The sequence below is a fragment of the Sinocyclocheilus rhinocerous genome, unplaced genomic scaffold (genome assembly GCF_001515625.1).
Source record: "Sinocyclocheilus rhinocerous isolate Xijiao unplaced genomic scaffold, SAMN03320098_v1.1 scaffold1489, whole genome shotgun sequence".
In the NCBI taxonomy this organism is placed as follows: Eukaryota; Metazoa; Chordata; class Actinopteri; order Cypriniformes; family Cyprinidae; genus Sinocyclocheilus; species Sinocyclocheilus rhinocerous.
In genome coordinates, this window is record NW_015634472.1 from 44279 (window position 1) to 49385 (window position 5107).

The window sequence follows — 5107 nt, forward strand, 5'->3', positions numbered from 1 at the left end:
TGATCTTCCAGTGTGTAGATATGGCTTGGGCTCCTCTTTCATGATTTTTCCACCCGTTTTATTGCCCACATGTAAAGTAACAGCACAGCTCTCCACAACAAGATTTGAGGGCTCATTCACTTGCACTAGTGATAGCCATGTTTGACTTCACAATCACTTCGAAGTCAGTTCATTAAGCCCAGCATTCAAACTCTTCACCGAGCTAGCTAGTGACATTTCTTAAATTTCACTAATGATTCTCGAGTTTCTCTCATAGTTTGACTTGTGTGTGATTTTCAGAGACAAAATATAAGATTCTCATGAAAATAAGCATCTCTGTTCAAACATCTGAAGCACTGGCTCCAAAAGAATATTCATAAAGACTGATAATCGTGCTCATTTATTTCCCAGAGCCTCAGTAATCACCAGCTATCTCATTAGGCCCTTCTGAGTGCTCTGCGGTCCCCCAGGGGCCCTTTATGTCTATGAGGTGTTAACAGCTCCCCGAGGGCCACCGTCTGCCCCGCTCAGACCCACACAACACACAGACACAGATGGTCCCCCGCAGACGCCACACTTTTCAATTACGCCATGCTGTGAAGAGCCCATTCCTCACCACTGCCAAACAGAGTGAGTGTGTGTGTGTGTGTGTGTGTGTGTGTGTGAAATACCCACACTGCAGCGGCCCACACACATGCCATTAGAATATCAATCTTGAGTTGTGCATCTGTACGTGGAGGTCATTTTTTTAACACAGCACAGCTGTAGGTTGGTGCAGTTGGTGCTGATTGATTCTGCCGGTTTGATGTGATGATAAATCACGGCGCGCGTTATGAGACATCAGTCCGGTCTGTGCCGCCCATGCGTGTGTCTCGTGAGCTGGACCGGAGGTCTGAGGGCACACGCCGGGCTGACACACTCATTAGTGCTTCATTTGAATACAGTTATTATTATCACAGATGGGCGTGAGGATGACGATTAATAAAACACTTTTTTAAAGTTTCATTTTTTTTTCACTTATTTAGGACCGGAAACCCTATAAGCAATAATGAAGGTTTTGTGTTTTACAAAAAAGAGAATGTGCACCAATGGCTTGAAAGTGTAACGCCAAGCCAGCAGAGGGAGCCCTCACCCGAGTACTGACCGTGCTCCACTCCCTCTGCTTCCTCTGCTTTACTTCCTGTTTGACTCTCATATAAACTGAGACCAGTCCATGTGCTGATCGTGAAGTATTGCCAGTTTATCTGCCTTACCAACCGTTATTCTTCCTCTGTTCCTGATTTATTTCCTGTGTATGATTCTGCCTGACTTCTTGACTCACGGTATTTGTACTCTGCCCCTTTTGTTCTGACGCCTGATAGGACTGATGTTTGTGTTTGGACTCATTGCCTGCCTCTCCACTATTGTCTCTGCTTCTGCCCTTGTGTATGACGAACGATCTGCTTGCTTCTCTGACTTTGACCCTCTTGCCTGATTATCGACATCTGTTTAAAGCCTTGACCTTTAATAAACTTCCGCTCATGGATTCTAACCAAACTCCAACGTCTCTGTTACAGAAAGTCAGTCATTACTATTGCTCATAGTCATTGAAACAATGTATTAAACTACAAATCATGTGGCTTGTTGAGGAGTACATGTTCTATGCACTCAGACTTGTGATTTTCACCTGGTAGACAATGTAATGGGCAAGAAAATTCACAGACACTGAAGGATCGCCCAAGCAGCCACCCAGAATATCCCACTACCTACTTAGCAACCACATAGAACACTCTAACAATGCCCTAGCAACCAGCAAGGGCAACACAGCAACCACCAAAAACACCCTAGCAACCACCTGGCAACAATCCACAACACCCAAGCAACCATCTAGCAATCACCCAGAACATCCTGGGAAAGCCATAGAAACCACCTAGTAACCATCCAGAACACCCTAGCAACCACACATAACAGCCTAGCAACCCCTTACTAATACTTAGTGTCCTAGCAGCTGCATATTTACTGCACAAAAAAAACTGTTCAGAACAACTCAGCAACTACATTGTGACACCCTGACAACCATCCTGAAGGGGGTGCTGCTTTAGTGGCGACCTGCAGCAGGTGTTTGGTGTTTGTCTTTGTGTGCCTTCACGTTCGTCATAAAAAAATTCCCCCCTACCCCCCATTTTTTTTAATAGTAAGTTATTTTATATAACGATATTGGTACTCTTTATTGGAGGAATCGTTTGTATTCTCGGAAATTCTTTTCAGATTAAGATGGAGTTTACGGGACTATGTTTTGCCGATGGATTTGTTACTGCCTCGTGGAGAAAAAGACATGCAGTCCTGTGAGGGAGCAGTCGTGGATCCAGGGGAAAGGCCTAAGGAGAGGCCTTTTCGAGCGGTACCGAGAAGGAGAAAGCGTGGAACCCTTACCAAAAAGTAGTATACTTCAAGTTTATTTTAATAAGTATACTTAAGTAAAGTTCAAGTATATTTTTAAGTATACTTTATGTAGTAAGTATACAAATATCAGTGTACTAGTAGTATACTTGTAAGTGTACTATTTCAATACTCCTTGGGACTAAATTGGCCCACTTTCTAGTATATAAAAGTATACTTTTAAGTATACTTTAAGTATAACAGTAGTAAACTTTGAGTACACAACTAGTTTACATCTATGTTTTTAGTTTGTACTGCAACTATACTAAAAGTGAACTTATAGGTATACTGATAGTTTACTAATTAAATACTTGTAGTAGCATTTTTAGTACACTTTGAAGTATAGTCTCAGTAGACTACTAGTTTAGTAGTTTTATACTGCAAGTATACTCATAAGTTTTCTTTAACTGAACTTTACATCATACTTTAAGTAGACTACTATGTCCCTATTTAGGTATTAATTTGTATACAGGTATATTTTGTTACATGAATATCTGAACATACAAAACATCAAAAGAACAGGGTATCTGCTTGTAAACAAAAACATTTTATTCTAGCTTCATGCATTCTTTTTTTAAACACTTGAATGTGGGTAAGTTTCATAAATAATAAATAAAGAAATAAACAACATTTTGAACAAAAAGCTTAAAAAAGACTATTAATTGGATTCAGAATGATAATCAAAACATAGATAGAGTCGATCAACACCCCAAAGTTTGACAGTCATTAGTACCTCTTCATTGGTCAACATTACATCAGCTTTACACAGTTTTGATGCTGTTTTATGTCTGATGATCGTGTTAGATTACATGTGGAAGCATCTGTTGTTTCGGTTTCTTCTTCACTTGTGTTTTGGAAATTCTGTACAGAAGATGTGTACTAACGCCCCCTACAGTATAACAATGAAAACACAGATTTTAGGAGCACAAGTATAGCTCAAATATATGTAGACTTAAGTATAAGTCAAGTATACTTAAATGTCATTTTAAGTATATTTCTGAGAAGTACATAAAATTAGACTGAAAGTATACTTTCCTATTTTTTTGTTTAAAATAAGTATACTAATAGCACACTTGAATAAACTTCTTTTTCGTAAGGGAAAGTAAGGAGGTGTGCGCGAGCGGATTAAACAGTTACAACGGAAGAACCGCTTGCCACTTCCATCAATGATCTTAGCAAATGTGCAATCATTGAAAAAACAAAGTGGATGAATTACAGGCAAACGTCAACCATCTTCAGGAGTTTAAGAATGCCTTTTTTTAATTGCACTGGCAGAAACTTGGCTTAATTCTCAGGAACTTGACTCGTCTTTGGATATTCATGGATTTGGAGCTCCACTTCGTTTGGACAGGAATAAAGAGGTAACGGGAAAGAGCCAAGGCGGTGGAGTTTGTCTTTATATAAATCGACACTGGTGTACCAACATCACTGTTAGAGAAACTCTATGTTTACCTGATATTGAGCTACTTTCTGTGTCGATGAGGCCATTTTATCTTCCGCGTGAATTTCCACAGGTATTTATCACGGTGGTGTACATTCACCCCAGAGCTAATAACTCTGTTGCAGCTGAGACTCTTTGGAAAGTGATCTATAAACTGCAATCAATATCACCAGACGCACCAAATTTTATACTTGGGGATTTTAATAACTGTAAGCTCAACAAGTCATTGAGTAACTTTTATCAATATGTTACTTGTAATACAAGACGGAATAAGACAATTGACCTCTGTTATGGCTCCATTAAGGGGGCGATGAAATCTATTGCCGGTCCTCCATCGGGGTTTTCTGATCATAACACAGTTTATTTGTTACCTGTGTATAAAAAAAAGAGTCCAAGTTTGGACGGAGGACAGTTCATTGACTTTACAGGGGTGCTTTGATTGCACAGACTGGACTGTTTTTGAGGAAGCCTCGAGCAATATTGACAAACTTACTGAGACGGTGTGCGTATATTTCTTTCTGCACTGATTGTATTGTTCCTTATAAGTCGTTTAGAGCAGTGGGTCCCAACCCTGGTCCTGGAGGCACCCCAACACTGCACATTTTGTATGTCTCCTTTCTCTGACACACCATTTTAGGTGTTGGAGTCTCTACTAATTGAGCTGATGACCTGAATCAGGTGTGTTTGATTAAGGAGACATGCAAAACGTACAGTATTGGGGTGCCTCCAGGACCAGGGTTGGGAATCACTGGTTTAGAGAATTCCCCAATTATAAGCCTTGGATTTCAAAAAGAACAAAAGATCTTCTGCACAAAAAGAAAATAGGTTTTTATAGAAAACTACAAAAGAAAATAACACCCTAGCAGCTACATCTTTAATGCACACAAAGCTATTCAGAACAACTTGGCAACCACGCTGTGACACTGATCCAGTGGACCCATGCTTGATAACAATTTTGATTGAGAAGAAAAAAAGAAAAAAGTAACACTCATTTACATTTGATCAGTCACAGATCATAATCTGCCACAATCTTACACATCATGTTTCTTTGTTTTTAATTGGTCAAAATCCAAAGACTGTTAAAGGTTAGGTTTAAATGAAATGTTTAATTTCTGCACTGTTGGATCTCGCTGTACATGCAATGCAGCCTAAGAATTCGACCATTAGGTCAATCTTAAAAGCCACTGAAATGATCAGCCTGTTTGTTGAACTGCACCGTATGTCATCAAGGTAGACAGCTTACTAGGTTTTGAAACACAGCTAATGCAT